Genomic DNA, 19,832 nt, shown 5'->3' with positions numbered 1-19,832 from the left:
AATAATCATATTTACTTGTATTAAAGTGTATATCTAAATTATATCAAAAAATGGTAAAACCGACTATTCTTCTACCAGTCATCAATATAACAATTTTACATAAAAAATCTCGGATAAGGCCAATTTCGAAAAGAAAACACTAAATTCTTTCATCGAGCATTCAAGGAATGTCAACATCCTTTATCAGAATTTTTGATAATTGTAGATTAAATTTTATGAATAGGGTAGCTGTTGATATGATCGTAAATATAGGTTAAATGATGGTACGAAAATTATATTTCTGTTTAGAATAGTGGCCATGTTTTATCTCGTTCAATTTAAATTTAATTCAAATTTCACTCTACTTGAAATAATGTGCTTCATACAGTAAATAGACATCCAAATTAATTAATTTTGTATATTTCTAATTATAGTTTGTACGTCCTAATGAAGGGAACTTTCTTTACCAGAAATACAACCTCCACCCTCTATCCTATACAGTACTGCCAACGCACATATTTAACCTATATTTGCTATTAAACCAGCAGTGACAATATCCTTAAATTTTCATCTACAATAGTCGAGAGCCAACTGGTGAATGAAATAATATATTTTTACATTCAAATATTGTAGTTAATTATTTATTGTGATTTTTGTAATTATTTGTTTATTAGTTCGGTGTGGTCGTGTAGGCCTCTTTGAAACTCTCAACACGACACGCAAGAATGGCACAATTACACAGAAAACAAACATTTTGAGGCCAGAAGATGATTTCAGTAAAGATCGAAACGTTGGAACGATAGAGAAAATGTTTTCTGAAACCTACGTCACATCAGAACGCATCTTGCGATTTCCAAATAATCATAGACTAACGGTAACTAATCACCACACACACACACACACACACACACACACACACACACACACACACACAATAGTTGTGTAACTATCATATATATTTTTTTTCCCGTACGTTAGGTTAAATCTTCATTGAGCTGTTGCTTCGCATTCGAAGATGGTATGAGTGGCTGTTTCTTCCTCCTCATTACATAATCCGCAAATGAGAGTATATACCCATGTTGTGTAGATGTTTTCTCAGATGCCAGTGACCGGTTCGTAGTCCTACCACCCCTCTGAGTTGGCCCTCTCCAATTGCAGCAATGCTTTTGCCAGTCTTGGTGAGGTTTGTTTCACCATAAGTTTACTATGTCCAGCACTGTTAGAGTTTATCCACTTCTCCTTTTGTTTTGTTTGGATCCATTCTGAGATGGAGGATTCTATACTTGTTTTTGTTATCTAAAGTATAGGTTCAGGGCCTATGTATGGTCTTACAGATCCTCCTCTAGCTAGACTGTCTGCTTTGGCGTTTCAAAATTCCCCTGTGCCCGGCACCCCAGATATCATCAGGTTGTTGTATTTCCCCAGGTGTTGGAGATTTTGGATACATTCACTGACTAATTTGGATGTGATTCTTTTACATGCTAATGCTTTAATGGCTGCTTGGCTATCTGATCTTATGAGGGTTTATTGCCTGTGTAACCCCTTTTAAGATTTTCCAGGACACAAGCATTGATGGCATTCTGTTTGAAAGACCGAAGTGTACTTCCCTAATGAGTTTGATTGCTCATGTTTTGGGCTTGTACAGAAAACGCCTAATCCGATCCCTTCGTTTGTTATGGAGCCATCTGTATACCATATCATTGTATCTGATGCTCTCCTGTGTTCTTCCTCTCCTTTGTAGTCCGTCATAGGAAGTTGTAAAGAATGTTTCCGGGATCATAAAATCAGTCCCCATTGCTAATAATGGGTGTCTGATTTGGTTGATTATAGTTGCATGCCCAAATTCTTTAGTTCCTTTCCAATTTAATTGTTTCTGGAGCCTAAGTAAGCTTTTTCTAGCCTCTCCTTGTATGAATATTTCCAATGGAGGTAGGTTTAGCGTAGTTTCTAATGCATTTATAAGGGTTTTTCTCACTGCCCCTGTGATAGATAGGTTTGCTAGCTTTTTTCTGAAACTAAGCTTGATCGCGAAATCAAAATGGGGGCTGAGTCCAAGGGCGCTCTCCATCACTTACAAAAGCGTATACCTGCCCATTGCCACGTACGGAGGAGCAGCGTGGGAAACAAAATTGCAAAGCAGAAGTAGAAGCATCCTCGAGCAGAGTCAAAGAATAGCGCTCCTGAGAACGACTAAAGCTTATAGGACAGCCCCTACTCACGCCCTCCATGTCCTTGCTTCCGCTGCACCAATAGACATTGTCCTCCACAGTAGAATTGCAATCCGGCAGCAAGAGATGGAAAGGAGCCAACAATGGTAAATTTGGATGCGTCAGATAGGGGAACTGCACCTAGAAAGCAGATCCGGGAGATCCTTACAGTTTGGATAGACAACTTGTGGCAGGAAAGATGGGACGGAAGCACCAAGGTTAACCCACGAGTTTCTACCCAGTATTGAGAACCGAGCAAGAGCAAAGTGGTTTCAACTAGATTTCTGGATCACACAAATAATGACAGGTCACGGAAATTTCAACGCTTACTTGCACCGATTCCGTAGAGCTAACAGTCCACTGTGTCCCGACTGCGGAGTTGATGACAGTGTCCAACACAGATATTCAACTGCCCCCTCCTTGAGTGTGAGGGAACCACTAAAGCTCCTCTTCCGCCACACTTGGCCACCGACCCTCAACGAACTGGTTGAAGAAAAGGGGACGTTTGAGGTCCTCAAGCCTCTTAACCGAGCTATAGTGGATAAAGTACCTGAATAGTTTTTTCTTCCTATGATAAGTTACTTCTTAGATCTTAGCGTTTCCGTGAACTTTTAATTCCGGGCTGGTTACTCCTGGTACCCATAATTGTTATTTATTTATTAAAATATTGTATTTATTAGAAAGTGTATTCAAAAGGATTAACCAGCAAGGGGGACACCTATTAGATTAGATAAATTAATAATAAGAAAAAAAAATTCCCTTCTTCCTTGGGTCTTCCCTTTCAGGGCAAGGTCGAAGGAAGACGTTAAGCACAATAAGATCCCCTAAACTTGCATCCCATTTGAATTAGTTTAGTGGCCGTGGTCCGCCGGTATGGGGTCTCCCTTAGGTACGGCGGGGAGGTGGATGGGGGGAAAAAAGCCTTTGTCTGCCTAATGTTTGGATTTTTTCGACTATTTTTATTAATTTGTAGTTGCCTGTATCCGACTGACGCGTGACAGAATTGAGTCGTTTATTAGAATTTTTAAAAACCGTTGCTGAGGGGCAGAACAAGATGAACGAAAACACGTCTCCGATCATCCTGGTCCACCTATAAAACGTTGATCCGTGGTTCGCCATTTAGCAACCTGTAAAATGTACATACACACCTGAAAACCAACAGTCCAACCACTAACATGTAGGAATGACGACGCGAAAGTAAATATTGTTGTAATGAGGCAGGAAAACCGTGAAGTACTGTGAGTGCTTAATGTATAAGCAATCAAAACACTCAGCTGTTACTATTTAGCCTATTTTCAACCCGGACTGGCCTGTCAGGGCAAGGTCCATTTACCAATCCGGCAAATCATCCTAAGTAAAGAAAAAACCATTTACGTTATATATCTAAGTTGGTCTGTGATCATTTTGGTCCGCCAATCATCGCTATTTTGTCCTTAAAGAGGCGCTTCAGTCGTAATTTTTTTCCGATGTGTGGCGTTGTTCTAGGCATCAATCACAAAACAAAAACTACTAAGTGTTTCAACATTTTAACTCGAGAAGTATCGTATCGCGAATCCGTCGATGTCGCGTTTCGTCGTCTGGTGGGCGGCCGGCGTCGAGGTGGGAGTGAAATGCCTCAAATCCATTATCCTTATCATAGAAATGCATTAAAGACGACCCTCTTCACAAAGTCTTCTATTTGTCTTCTGAATTACTGTTAATTGAATTGAAGATGGAGAAGCGGCGGATCGAGGACTGTGCAACCTTTGGAATAGAGAAGTCACCGAGGCATTATTCATCTTACTATATCTGATTTTGGTGTATTAGGATTGTGCCGAGAGAAACGGCAAAATCCACTTAACATGTAGATATTATCTCTATTTTTTGCCGTTTGCTGTTTAGACAAGACTTTTTTTGACAGGTTAGATTGTTATCTACCGGGCTTAGCTTAAGTGACAAATCGATTCAGATTAAGTCACCAGCATCATAACTCGTACAACATGTTATAACAATGTTGTTTTTGTTTAAAACTAGTAAAAAACAGTTATCAAATTATTCAAAATAATTATAACAATAATTCAAAATAAATGGTCAATATAGATGTAAATTACAGTACACAAAGTAGCATGGCAAACCATGCTTTAAAATAATAATAATTGTTTATTGAGAAATAAATATTATCATATTAAATGAATAAATACACTTAAAAATAATGTAAAAGCAATATTTTAGGGTGCCAAACTTTGTTTTTAGTTACACAATATTTACGACATAAAATAAAAGTCACTAGTTTTCGTGGTCTACTTGATCAATTAATACTTTTCAATTAATTAAGGTTTTTAGTTGAGATAAAAAAAGTCAGTGTCACGAGCGGGATTCGAACCACGACCTTCGGCTAGATACGCCGCTGCTGACAAATTGCTTTAGTGAAGGTATACTTCATTTAAAATTATTAAATTCACTAGTTTCGTCGCAGAGAACCAAATAGATTACACGACATTTGAAATATGGCAAAAAGGAGGGAAAATTCAAAAGGTGGGGTTGAGATGGGGAGTTATTGTCCGAGTGGTTCGAGGTCCCGATAGCTCAAGTGGTAGAGCAGCGGCGTATCTAGATGAAGATCGTGGGTTCGAATCCCGCTCGTGACACTGACTTTTTTTATCTCAACTAAAAACCTTAATTAATACATAAACAAGTTTTTCTTCAAAGTCTGGATTTTCAGATCTCCTATACTGATTTTTTTAGGTTGACAATAGAAACAAATAACTTTCTATGTAAATTTGGAGCATGGACAATCCTGATTGTTGTCTAGCGAGTTTTTCCAGTACCAGTATATAATACAATCAAGCGACGATTAAAGCGCCAGCTTTATGTCGTGATTGGAAGTTTTACTTATTGAAACAAGTATACATCTTTCTGTACGTACTTTCCTTCTCACTCATTATATTATTTTTCATATATTATTCTAATGTGTGTTTTTAACGACCGGTTTCGAATAATTTGTTGAAGTAGTGAGGAGCGGTCAGGATTGAAGTCTTTTAGAAAGAACCCTTTTTATATTTTTTACAGACGTTTCGACCTTTATTCGGGACATCTTCAGGGCCTGGGCGAATTACAAAACACACGTTGATTGAAAAAAAAATAATTGTAACTCACCCAAACACTGCAGATGACCCGAACAAAGGTCGAAACGTGTGCAAAAATTTAAAAAGGCGCTTTTCTAAAATACTTCAATCCTGACTTCTTCTCACTACTTCAAAAATTATTGAACAACAGGTCGCTAAAAACACACATTACAATTATATAATGAGTTAGAAATGTACATATAGAAAGATATTGATTAATTAAAAATAATCAAGACTCCATGCGTGGTCATTTTAGTATTAATGTGTCTTTCATGTTGGAATAATGTTGAAACTATTCGGTTGACCATATCTCACCCTCCGATGAATAAAAAATATATGCATAAGGACATGCCCATTAGGCTGTTTAAAAAAAAAATTCTCCACACTCTTAAAAATTATGCAAATTAAAGTTGTACGTTCGATTTAAAGCCTGTTCGACCCTGTCCACCAACCATGATGATGACATTTAATTATCCGGTGAGTCATATAAGCAAAAGTTATATCAAAGGACCAGGAATCAAATAGATTACATTAAAAAATGGCAAAAAGGAGGGAAAATTCAAAAGGTGGGGTTGAGATGGGAAGTTAGGTCCGAATGGATCGAAGTCACGATACCTCAAGAGGAGCAGCGGCATATCGAGCGTGGGTCGAATCCCGCTCGTGACACTGACTTTTATCTCTACTAAAAACCTTAATTAATAAAATAAAAGCTTGAATTGTTTTTTTTTAAGGATAAGGGGAACATCATATGTTAAAAGACTGTTCAGATGACATCAAAGCAATGATACATTTCCGTTATATTAATTTTCACTAAATTGAATTTCGCCATTCGCATAAATGTTAGGGTAGGGTTCATCGTCACCACCCGTGAGATCCTGTTTTCTCGGAATTGCCCCATGTCAAGAAAGGAATTTTTCTGGAGGAAATTCTCCAGTCGGAGAACAAATAACCGGAATGGGCCTGCAATCCACGATCTGGATGGGAATATGAATGTCTTTCTTCGATTTAAATGCACGTCGCATAATGTCTATCTTAATGCGATCTTCTGACTCAGGTCATTGTTCTTGAAAAAGGGTTAAACAAATTTCATCGAGATAGACAATTGCGCACATAAAGCGGTTTCGATAGAATGGGTGCTTTTTGTTCGTTTTCCTCTATCTCAATGTAAGCAAAGAGATTTGTGACTCCTTGGCCCTTCTTTTATGCTGCCCTGCGTTTATCAAAGGTCTCTAATGCAAAACGTTTCATAATAAATGCGCTGGAAATTATTTCTCATCATTAAATTGATATCGAAAATTGTTTTTTTTTTACTTCGCTTATTTGTATCTAAAACTGTATATGTATTATATGCAACCAACAGATTGCATAATTTATGTTCGTGGCATTACGGGCGTTATAGAGAAAGCTACTCATTGGCAATCGCTCTAGATTAATAAAATGATAATAATCATTATCCTTCTCATATCCATATTATTTTCAGACGTTTAGGTGGTAATTGTGGGGAATAATGTATTTGCGTGTTAGTGTGATTTTGGAATTTACTATGAAATCGTCTGTAATATGTTTTGAAAAAACTGTTGGCATCTCTGTGGAGCGTGTTATTGTTTACGTAAAAAGGGGCAGAAACAATCAGTCTTAAAATTTTGGATTGAAAACTTTGTGATTTTTGAATATTGGAATATTTGGCCGATCCATGAACTTGGCGCCCGTACATCCCAAGGTTTGAGTATATCGAACGTTTTGATTTTATTGGTAATTTTAATTGTCGGTAGGTAATAAAGCATTTTAGATCGTTTAGTGTCTGTTGTTTTACTCGTGTGTGTGTGTGTGTGTGTGTGTGTGTGTGTGTGCGCGTGTGTGGATTCCAAGTTACTCTTTGATCAAATGTAAGTCATAAATAGTTAACTTTGTCGGAGGAAGAGTATAAAAACAATATACATAAAGGAAATCAAATTCAAAAGGTGGGGTTGAGATGGGAAGTTATTGTCGGAGTAGATCGAAGTCACGATAGCTCAAGTGGTAGAGTAGCGGCGTGTCTAGCCGAAGATCGTGGGTTCGAATCCCGCTCGTGACACTGAATTTTTTATCTCAACTAAAAACCTTAATTAATTAAAACATATTAATTGTTTAAGCGGACCAGGGCAATTAGTGAATCTACATAAATACGTGTTTTCAAAACTAAATTAAAACAAGGACACTTACTTTTTGGCCGATTCTTGGTAGAAACAGGATTGCTGTATTGTCCATATTAAACATAGTTAAGTGTACCTAGCGAGCGTTTCGACCGAATGTATTTATTGGCGTGTATGTAGCTGATGGCTATGAAATAAAGTGAACAAATATTATACCAATTTTGTACAATACTATTTATTTAGAAAAATTCTGTCGCAGTTATAAAGATAAGAGAAGATAAATCGAATTTTATTTGTGATTTTTGTTGCTGAGTCGGAGGATAAATATACGAGGCCGACGTGACAAATGGCCAAAGGAGTACATAAATATAATTTAATGTGCAACTGAATACACAGTTGGGCAAAAAGGAAAATTTAACACCCAAAACAAATTTATAAATTTACATAAAATAATAACAATTCAACGCGTTTTTTTTTCAGTGTACAACTTCCAACGGCCCAATATATAACCCGCCATAATTACTGTACCTGTAGCAAACATTAAATTTTTTTCCTACCTGCTTAATACAAACAATAGAAGAGAGAGAATGTGAGAAAGTGATAAAGGGAGCGATGAAGTAGAGATTGAATAATGAAGGAATATGGTTTTATTTAAAAAATCTCGGTAATTTAGGTAGCGAATGACCTCTCCTACAATTGATGAGAGTGAAAGAGACAGAAGATAGATAGATAGATAGATAGAAAGAGAGAGAGAGAGAGTGACAAAAAGTGTAACTGAGAAAGTAAGAAAGAGAGTGTGAGAGAGATAATAAGAGGGAGATGGAAAAAGAAAGTGAGAGGGAGAGATAGATAGAAAGAGAGAGAGAGAGAGAGAGAGAGAGAGAGAGAGAGAGAGAAAGTGTAACTGAGAAAGTAAAAAAGAGAGTGTGAGAGAGATAATGAGAGGGAGAGAGGAGAGAGAAAAAGAAAGTGAGAGGGAGAGAAAGATAGATGGATAGATAGATAGATAGAAAGAGAGAGAGAGAGTGACAGAAAGTGTAACTGAGAAAGTAAGAAAGAGAGTGTGAGAGAGATAATAAGAGGGAGATGGAAAAAGAAAGTGAGAGGGAGAGATAGATAGATAGAAAGAGAGAGAGAGAGAGAGAGAGAGAGAGAGAGAAAGTGTAACTGAGAAAGTAAAAAAGAGAGTGTGGGAGAGATAATGAGAGGGAGAGAGGAGAGAGAAAAAGAAAGTGAGAGGGAGAGAAAGATAGATGGATAGATAGATAGATAGATAGATAGATAGATAGATAGACAGAGAGAGAGAGAGAGAGAGAGAGAGAGAGAGAGAGAGAGAGAGAAAGAGAGATAGAGAAAGTGTAACTGAGACAGTAAAAAAGAGAGTGTGAGAGAGATAATGAGCGAGAGAGAAAGTGTAACTGAGACAGTAAAAAAGAGAGTGTGAGAGAGATAATGAGAGAGAGAGAAAGTGTAACTGAGACAGTAAAAAAAGAGAGTGTGAGAGAGATAATGAGAGGGAGAGAGGAGAGAGAAAAAGAAAGTGAGAGGGAGAGAGAGAGAGAGAGAGAGAGAGGGAGGGAGGGAGGGAGGGAGGGAGAGAGGAGAAGATAGTAAAGAGAGTGAGATTGAGGAAGCGAGAAACAAAAATATATACAACGAAGTAGGAAGGAGAAACAATAGAACAGGAAAACCGTGGGTGTTCGTACAAAGCCAAAATTTTTACGTTAATTACTTTTTTAAATTGGACCATTTATTCACAAACTCTATTAACACTATTTTTAGAGAAACCGCTTTTGATAAATGTATAATGGTCAACATCCTGTTGTTCTTCATGAAAAGATGACAAAAATTTTCTAGAGAGGAAACGTTACAAATGAGTCAATGTAGTCATCTCTGGCCGTTCGTCAACATAAAAATAAAACTCATTTGTAGAAAGTTGAACCATTGTTTAAAAATCAAAAATTATTTGTATAAGTTTGTATATTTGTATTCTTTTGTTGAAAGGCGGAGCATTAAAAACAAGTTATAAACGGCCCGGTAGGTCTGCCTGAATTGCCAAAGGCCAAATTGATACTTAGGAATACAGAAACTGACTATTTTTAGAGCGAATAAACTTATCACAATTATTTTTCTGAAGCAATTTAAGAAGGTTGATAAACGACGTGGTGAGGGAAAAGGTAAACAATAAATCATGAGATTTCGTCAAAAACGACCCAGTACAAAGGGCAATTAATGGAAAAATGACCTCAAAGACGTGGGTGACGAGATGGCATTCTCGATTTTAAGATCCACTCCAGACGGTTAAGGGTTCGTCATTCCCAGCCTCGAGGAGTGAAAGGGTCAGGGGCGCGTTTTGAAACGTTGAAATGATTTATTTCCTAGACTTTCCTGCGGAGAAGATCCTAGCTCAAGAAGCGTAACGGAGTAAAAACCACTTGTCAGAACTGAAAGCACGAGGCGACACCGCTCTTTCGGAAAAAGTACATTCTTACCGAAGTAATTTATAGCTGTAGAACAACTGGGGGTCGCAATAACTCACTCTTATATTAACACTTACTATTCACACTGTCACAAAACAAACAACTCGGTAAACTTTGCCCCTTGATTAACTCGTGCTTGGGTGATCACGTCAGCTGCTGAAAATCTCGGACTTCATCCTTGAAAATATGAGCAAACTGTCCAAGAACAATTAGCTCGATGAACTCAAGGCACTAGCCTTCCATGACTAAATAGGGTTGGGCCAGTCAATAATAGGTTCGAGTATCTGTCACGGCAAATTATTAAAATATTTTGTTTATAACACAGTGTTCGTGTTCAAATGGATGACTTTTAATACTTTGGTATTTATTCAGAAACTCATGCGTGAGAGCGGTCCGCCGGCACTCGCTGTTTCTGTTCCGTAAGCGCGCTTTCACCTAATATAAATATGAGAAGAGGTTTGAAGTAGATGTCGCAATAAATTATGTTTTGATTAACATACATTTTGATCATTATTCAAATAAAAATTGTCTCTACGACAAACCAGAACTTTGGATATCACAAAATAAGTAACTTTGCAAGAGAAAAGTTAATTAAGCAAGGACCGCCCTCGACTCGTACAATATACTCCTCGTGAGAGAAATTAATGGCTACAGAAACAAGCTCTCGTGAAGGCTAAAAACATTTATCTTACTACTTAAAATACTAAATTGGTTACTACTTAAAATAGTATTATAACATATTAACTTAATTTTCGAAAACGTTCATCCTTCTGCAATAAAAGAACTGAATTCACTAATTAAGAATTACCTAACAATAAATACATATTATTAGCTTAATTAAGTAATTCAAAAAATATATACAAACTAGATCATTTAAAAAACAATAAGAAAGCGATTGTAAATATTTTAAGTAAACTTGTCAAGTGCTTGAAAATAGTCGTTGACGCGTCCAGTAGCAGTAGTAGGTGACCTCTTCATCATATAAAGGTAACATTGATATTGCTCGTTCTGTGGGATAAATAATATATAGTAGGGTAAACGCACCAGCAAGATCTTCGAAAAATTGAAATAGTAGGGTTTCAGGGCATCCTAAACCACAATTTCAAAAACAGCTGGCTTCTGTAGGCATCACCTTCTTTTTTGGTAGCCAGCCCTTCTTTAGGTTTGACGGGAATCATAACCTAACATTCACCCCTGGCTGGGAAGTTCCTCACATTGACCTTGAACCTCAGGAGCAGACATCAGGATTCAGTAGTAAGTTTTCGACTCTCCTGTTCATCTACTTAGTTTCATTCTAAACTTTTCGTGATATTTCTGTCACTGAGTGATTGTATTGTTACATGTGTTTTGAACATTATTTTGCGATAGAATTGGGATATTCAAGAGGTGTCAGGTGCTGGAACCTTAAATTGGGCTTTCTGCTAGTAGTTGACTGACCGGCTACTGAGAACATAATTTTCTTCATACTGCCAGTTCCTCCTTTTTACGATTCTCCCTTGTCACATAGGTCATAACACCGAGCGTTATTTTTCAATTCCGATTTTATATTTCAATAGCTGGCAGGGTTTGTCAGGTACCATGTTAGCTATTGGTGCAATATCAACCCTCTGTTTTCTCTTTCTTTTCCAGATGGTCCCCTATGGCTCCGACGACTACAAAAATCATCCTAAAATATCCTCCCGAGGACATGGAAATAGCCTTTGACGATGTTCGTCGACGAATGGGTTTAGCGGGTGCCTCTCGTCAAAATGGGGTTTCACGATGCTCTTATATGAAGTCAAAGGGAAATATCGGGACAACGTAAAATGAAGACATACTCTACTCTCTCTGGAGACAAGAAAAATTGCTAGTGATGGAAATTCAACACGACATAAATTGGTTTTCCTGTTACCAAACTCCAGGTTTTTGACAGTGTTCAGCATATCATGAAAGGATTTCACCGGGAGAATCCATTCAAAGACAATCGCTCTGGTCGTAAGTAGCGTGATCTTTTTATTAAACAGAACCCAGGCCTTCAGTACTCCAGAAAACATCACTTCATCTCTAGCTTTTGTGGCTCGGTAAGATTCGGGGGTGTGGTATTCACATGTCTATTCGAATCTTGAAAAAAATTACATATCCTGGATGATAATAATCGAGAATATAATGCAGATGAAAGTGCATTTTTTTAATCCAAAGGAAAATCAAATTTTTGCAGGGAAAATGGGAAAAGAATGTTTAACGATGAGTAAGTAAATCCAGATGAAACGGAACGCGACTTTTGCTGTCGGGTTTTCAAGTCTGAGAAAAAACCGTCGAATATAGCTTTCAGCATCACAGCAACGTGGGAGATCGGCGCTCAGAAAGTGGGCGCGTTTATGAATACTTGGCCAATGTTTTTCACCCTCGGCTCATTAAAAAACAAATTCCACTTCCCGTCATTCTTTTTCTAGATGGACACACCTCTCACCTCGCCATGCAATCTAGCAAGTTTCGTGATGATAATGAGATTATTTTAATTATACTTTACCCTAACGCTACCCACTTGCTCCAACCCCTGGTCTTGTTCGTCAAATTATTTTCTGTAGTTACCTTATTGCACACTCCCTCACAGCTTTAGGAACATTCGGAAACCGACAATATCAGATTCTGGAGCAATGGCACTAATCACGAAATTTGTAATTATTTTTACCTTACGTAGAGGATTCATACATTTTAAGGGCTAGCTGGCAAGCAGAAAAGTTGAGCTATAAAACGAACGCAATAACAGCATTGCTAAAGTTTATTGAAAATTTCATAAGATTATCTTTAGTTATTCGGAGACCGTGAGATGCGGTCTGGAGTGACGTAGGTTTTAGAAAAACATTTTCTTTATTGTGCCAACGTTTCGATCTTTATTGAGATCATCTTCAGAGCTCAAAGTGTTTGTTTTGTGCGTAATTGTGCCGTTCTTGCGTGTCGTTCGGCACTTTCAACACGACAGACAAGAATGGCACAATTACGCACAAAACACTTTGAGCCCTGAAGATGATATCAATAAAGATCGAAACGTTGGCACGACAAAGAAAATGTTTTTCTAAAACCTACGTCACACCAGACCGCATCTCACGATCTCCGAATAATCGTCGACAAACGGTCACTTATCACCACACATTACTTTTAATATGTCAGCTACTGGTGCGTTTACCCTACAAAGATATAGTACTTGTTCCCATTTTGTTTATCCTTTATATAACAGATGTTCCAACTACAGCTACCACTCTCCTTCCATCCTTTGTCTAAGACACAGCAGCACTATATGAAGCCGATCTGATTTTTTTGGGGGATTAACCTCTTTGCTACCATATCCAAGCTAACAATAGATCTTACACTTGCTATATCATGTATCACATATTAGTGTAGACAATAAATCTTCTCACAACCTTAGGTTCCACTGAGACTCAGCATTGACTAGCATTGAATGTGACTGAAACGAATAGACATAAACAGACGCTATGGTCTACTCGACAAAATAATGGGACGGCAATCCAACCTTTCGACGAAAAACCAAGTTACAATCGTCAAAACATTGATGATGATCATGAACAGCTCCGGTGGTCTAGTGAGACGTGGACTTTCCCATGGATATTTCGATGTAAACGTTTTTTAACCACGTCTCCGCAGAGAAAACCGTACGATAAGTAACTTCATAATTTATTTAGAAATCGTGAGATGCGGTCTAGTGTGATGTAGGTTTCAGAAAAACATTTTCTTTATCGTGCCAACGTTTCGATATTTATTGAGATCATCTTCAGGGCCTGGGATTTACAAACATTGTTTATATATTACAATTACATTTTGGATGTGGAAAAGTGAATTTATACAATGCAAAATATATATTTTTTTAAATATATTCAATCAAAGTATTCCTACTCACTCAAAGTGTTTGTCTTCTGTGTAATTGTGCCAGTCTTGCGTGTCGTGTCGAGTGTGCCAGTGAGATTTTGCTATTTTGTGTTTATATACATTGAATTTCGAATGGGTGGGGAAGGATGTCGGTATAGAAATGACATTTTTCTATAAGGCGTCGGCTTCTTTGAGGTGAAAAGAGCCGACGAAGGGAAAAAATGTGTTGGTAATGGTTCGGTCAGATTATCCTATCAGGATTATACAGAAAGGGATAAAATAGNTAAAGATCGAAACGTTGGCACGATAAAGAAAATGTTTTTCTGAAACCTACATCACACCAGACCGCATCTCACGATTTCTAAATAAATATCGATTAACGGTCAAATCACCACACGTAACTTCATAAATTGAAATTGTATTAAAAAGGATCAGCCATCTCTTTCCTCCGGCTCGTCCGTTGCTGCCGGGTCGACTCCACCCGGACCTTTCTTGACACTCTACCTTATAACCGTAGCCAGTACATAAAAGTAAGGACACTCAAAAAATTATTGCTTGTGTTTTCCTCATTTATCCAAAACCTCCATCATAACAGCACTAACAATATTCATAAACGTAACAAATAAACAATCCTGATGAAGGATGATATTTATAATATAATATATTTTGACATGAAAATATAGTAGGTACTTATTTATTGTAATTATTAGTAAGTTAACTCATTGCTCAATGTATATTCATTTTGTACAGATAGTCAGATAGTAGTAAATGAAATAAATAAAAAAGAATATCTCGCTATTACTGAGAATCTTTCTTTTTTAATCGATCCTAGGCAACAATACTTCATACTCATTCTTGATGCGTGCAATGCGGTCGCGTCCAAAATTCACCGTAACAGTTTATCGCTGCTTCAAAATAGGCCATCATTGAATCTATTTATTGACGTTAGTAACACAATTCTAAAAACTGGTCTTTGATTGTAAGATTGTTTTCAACCAACCTGAGGCGATACCTTGAATTTATGCTTGAAATGCCCAAAGGTCATTAAAGTTCATTGAATATATTTCTTTATTAATCTTAAAAAACAACTGACATTTATCACGATTTAAAATTATTTTTTTGATGTATTAATTTCACTGTTGGTCAAGATAAAAGCAAAAACGTTCTATGAAGTAAAATATTCTAATTTGGTATGATTTAAAAAGGGAAATAACAAATTGGTGATTCAATTAATTAAGGTTTTTTAGTTGAGATAAAAAAGCCAGCGTCATGAGCGGGATTCGAACCCACGATTTTCGGCTAAATACGACTCTACCACTTGAGCTATCGTGACTTCGATCCACTTGGACACTAACTTCCCATCTCAACCCCACCTTTTGAATTTTCCCTCCTTTTTTTCAAAAGGTGGGGTTGAGATGGGAAGTTATTGCCCGAGTGGATCGAAGTCACGATAGCTCAAGTGGTAAAGTAGCGGTGTATCAAGCCGAAGGTCGTGGGTTCGAATCCCGCTCGTGACACTGATTTATGTATCTCAACTTAAAACGTTAATTAATTGAATGATATTAATTGGTCAAGCGCACCACGAAAAATAGTGAATAAATTGGTGATTCTTGATTTTCATGATTGATAATAAGAAGTCAAGTGCATTTTATAACTGTATCAAACATTAAAATCGGACTATTATTTCTGACAAAAATATTTTCTCATATAAATCATTTATGTATTTTTATGGCTCATAGTTCGTTAAAAAAAGCTACATTTCTCTTCTTTGAAATGGTATGTTTGACGTTAAAATCCTTTTAGCCGTTTTTGAATTACACTCGTTTCAATAAGATATTCCGAGAACGACTTCTTAAAATCGGAAAAATTTTAAGGGTGAAAAGTCGATAAATTTAACTTCAAACAAAAAATTTCATTTAGGGGTGCTAAAATGAAATTTCATATTAGTTTTAAGAAAAAAATTGGACCTAGTTTACTTGAAAAAAATTTGTTTTTTGGTTATTCATAAACTTTGATAGTTTTTACTATATTTTTATTGCAAGTGACAGAAAAATGCTGTAAAATTATATTTTCACATAGTTGAAACGTAGAACGCCGAAATTAGTATATTAAAAAAAAACGGAAAATTTCAACTTCCAAAATGTTTGGCGAAATCCGGGTTTATTCACAATTAGCGGCGGATATTTTGGAATGTGGAATCACCCCAAAAAGTTTGGTCCAAATCCGTCACAACCTAGCCGTCCCTTTGTAATATTACAATGGGATTTTCTTTTCTTTTTAAAGGATAACTGATTATATTTGAAGGTAAAAATATTCCTGTTTTTTCATCAACCAGAGACAATGCCTTTGATTTATCTCAGGGATGCTCCTATCTGAGGAAACGCCGTTCAAAAAGGGAATAAAACTTAACCTCGTGAGTAACGCATACGAACGTCGGTCGGCCAAGGATCATTTCTGTAAATCTGATAAACGGGAGCTGAATAATTCATGAATGGTTTTGCGATATGTTGGAAATAGATAGACGCCCTGCAGTCTTTATTCAGACTTAATGGACCGGAGCTCGTGTGACTTTTCCTCAACCCTTTGAGAACATAAGAACATAAGAAGTCCCGACATGTTGAAAACTCTACATTATTAAATTGATCTGCAAACAATAAAAACTGCTAGCTTAACTGCCTCGGTTATATTTTATAAACCAATTTTTTGTGTTTATATATTAGGTTGCACTGATACAACAATTATAAAAAACAATTGAGCCCATTCTTATTAATAATATATATTGTATTTGAAAGTTTCTTTCGGGTTTCTGGTAATATTTCAAACTAACTATATGAAATCTTGTCGTTATATTAATTACATCCATATTTTAATGTAAACCAAATTAAACGAGATAAAAAATTCATAAGTTTTTATAAAAATTATTTAATTATGATGATTAGGAAGAAAATTTATCAAAACACCGGAATAATTTTATTTAAAACAATTAAGTTTAATAAACAATTTATTACATGGTTTTGCTCAAGCTAATGCATAAAGAACAAAAGAGGCGTTGCGATAGCGATACTGATTTGTGATACACGCTGTGAGTCTGTACGTGGCGTGCGCTTTACATCGCATAAATGTGCAAACCCTACCAAAACGAGACAAGGCGTCGGGTAGTGTCGCATAGCGTTGCATCGGGTAAGTGTGTTCCCCTCTTAAGTTCTCAGTACAATAGGATTGTATTTAAGAAAAGAACCATGCGAAAATGCATTCCAAAAGAAGATTGCAGAAACTAGGAACAGAATCCAAAAAGCAATGGCGTATCAGGACTAAAACGTTAGTAGGACTAAGAGGTCTGCAGAATGGACACTACAGACCGCAGAATATATTTATAGATTCTAAGCTGGGAAAACAAGCCTGTCTGAAGATATTACCAGGAAGAAGAAGAACGAGCAAAACATGTCCTCTGTTAATGATGGGAAAGTCTATATAATCTGAGATCCCAACACCTAAATAAGGAAAAGCCAATGCTTGAAAACACTTACAGGAACCCTTACCAAAGCGCTGAGATCTGGTAAAAATCTTAATATCTAACTTATTTGCGGAGCGCAAGTTAAAGAGGTCGACTCTTTTTAACCTTATCACCCACTGACTATGATCCTACAGTGTTACAGCCCAATTTTAAACTACACCAAAAAGTCACGTTTCTAATTCCGTATGAGTGTTTTGCTGAGAAAATTTGGAAGAATGAATTATGATAGGTTGCTAAGAAAAGAGTTACCACTATAGACACGGGATTAAGTTCTTGCCAGGCCTTCGACGGAAGGAATGTTAAGGTCGATGTAGATGAAAAAATTGGATATATATATAATGGCTATTTTTGAGGATCTGAATTGCTCGGTCTGATTTCCACGGATATTGGAGCTTAGAACCCAAAAATTATTGTTCGTTAACTTCATTAGAGTATGTTATTTGTCTATTGCTGGTAAAGAATCGAGTCATGTAAGTGAGGATGGCCAGTCGCTTGACCATATAAAGTCCAGAGTAATGTACAGCATCGTCATAAGGAAGAAGGATGTTGTTCATGTTGAGAAGAGGTTATTTTGGTTTTGTTATAATCTTTCACTTTTCATACTACTTTTCCAGCAAGGAAATATAGATTTGAATGTCCCTATGGAATAAGAGAGGAGCCGACAAGGGAAAACGATAGCGTTTTTCATCAGCTTCAAAAGGGAATATTATTGTAACAGAATGCATCAAAAGAAGCAGAAAAAACCTCGAATTTAAACAGAACCCTTCAGGCTTGGTTGGCAAGGGATGAACTTCGGCATCAACTAACACAATAGAACAAAACAACAACAATCACTAAATGATAGGTTTCAGAAAAACATTTTCTTTATCGTGCCAACGTTTCGATCTTTATTGAGATCATCTTCAGGGCTCAAAGTGTTTGTCTTCTGTGTAATTGTGCTATTCTTGCGTGTCGTGTTGAGAGTGCGTGGCACCGAACGACACAAAAATGGCACAATTACACAGAAGAAAAACACTTTGAGCCCTGAAGATGATCTCAATAAAGATCAAAACTTTGACACGATAAAGAAAATGTTTTTCTGAAACCTACATCACACCAGACCGCATCTCACGATTTCTGAATAATTAAATACTAGACTATATGACAAGAACGCAACTTAATATATGACTAACTCATAAACCATTGATCGAGATCAAATATAACTCGTCAATCGAAAGGATGAGTGATGGAGTGAGTGTGGTGTTCAATCCTTTTTTTTTTAAAGATAGTTCCTACTCACAGTATTTTTTTTTTTTTTTAATGGGTGGGAAGAATCCGCTGGTATCATAGTGTCCGTAGTTTGGGTTTTCTATATACGTCTATTTCTGTTAGGTTTTTTATTATGGACAATTTTAGGTCTAAAAAGTTCAAACAACCATCTTTGTTAATTTCCAATGTAAAATTTATATTACGGTATAGAGAATTAATTAGTTGGAGGAATTCTTTAAGATCCTCTAATGTTCCCGACCATATGCATAAAATATCATCTACATAGCGATTCCAAAAATGAACAGATTTAATTAATTTGTTGTTTGATTTGAAAATAGTTTTGTTTTTCGAAATTATCCATGAATATTTCGTCACAAAACGGGGATAATGGAGACCCCATTGGTAACCCTTTCATTTCGTAAAATTCATTATTGAATTTACGATGATTAGATAGTAGGCATATATGTAAGAGGTCTATTTTATCATTTTTTACAAATTCGTTAATAGAATTCTCGGTAGGGTTTTGCTTTATGAGTTTAGTACATTCTTCAACGGGGATATTTGTGAATAAATTAGTAACGTCAAATGACACTAAAACACGGTTTTTGGGTATATTGATGTTATTTAATTCTTTTATCAATTCTAGAGAATTGAAAGTAGGTTTGAAATTGGTATGAGTTTTAATTATTTTGTCAATTGTACTTGCAAGTTTATGGCATGGGTAAACTACTGGTCTTATAGGTTTATTTTCCTTATGAATTTTGACTGTACCATATAACATTCGGGGTTTCCGGTTCATTGGTATTGGTTTTTTAACAGCATATTGGTCATCTGAGAATAAAAAATCAATATTTTTTATGGACGTTAGTACTCAAGTTTTTAATTTTAAGATGGGATCTTTTTGTATTTCTTTACACTCTTTATTATTTAGGAATTCCTCAACTTTAGAAACGTAATTTTGATGTTCAGTGATAACTATACTATTTCCTTTATCGTCTTTTAAAATAACGTTGTTGTTACATTTCAACTTTTTATCAATAGACCTAATTGTACATAGGATATTTAATTTTTTGGCGTTTAGATTCACCAAGTTTTGATTAATTATGTCAGCACATTTATATTTTATATTTGTATTTATGTAACAACAATCTACCGATGAACCAAGGGATAGTTTTTTTGTATCTAATTCTGTTTTTGGGACAAGGTACGTACATCCTACATGTATTTGTTAAATTTAAACAATGTTTGTAAATCCCAGGCCCTGAAGATGATCTCAATAAAGCTCGAAACGGGCACGATAAAGA

At 36.3% G+C, this 19,832-nt stretch overlaps 1 non-coding gene across 1 annotated transcript; it reads left to right on the top strand.

The window, feature by feature from the left end:
- Window positions 1-7,291: 7,291 nt before the first annotated feature.
- Window positions 7,292-7,364, top strand: Trnad-guc. The gene has a single exon. It is a non-coding gene; the product is annotated as a tRNA-Asp (tRNA).
- The last annotated feature ends 12,468 nt before the right edge of the window (window positions 7,365-19,832 follow it).

The sequence above is a fragment of the Cimex lectularius genome, unplaced genomic scaffold (assembly GCF_000648675.2).
Source record: "Cimex lectularius strain Harlan isolate CLEC.00 unplaced genomic scaffold, Clec_2.1 scaffold140, whole genome shotgun sequence".
NCBI lineage: Eukaryota > Metazoa > Arthropoda > Insecta > Hemiptera > Cimicidae > Cimex > Cimex lectularius.
Note: the sequence above shows the minus strand (reverse complement) of the source record. Positions and strands in the feature narration are given on the sequence as shown.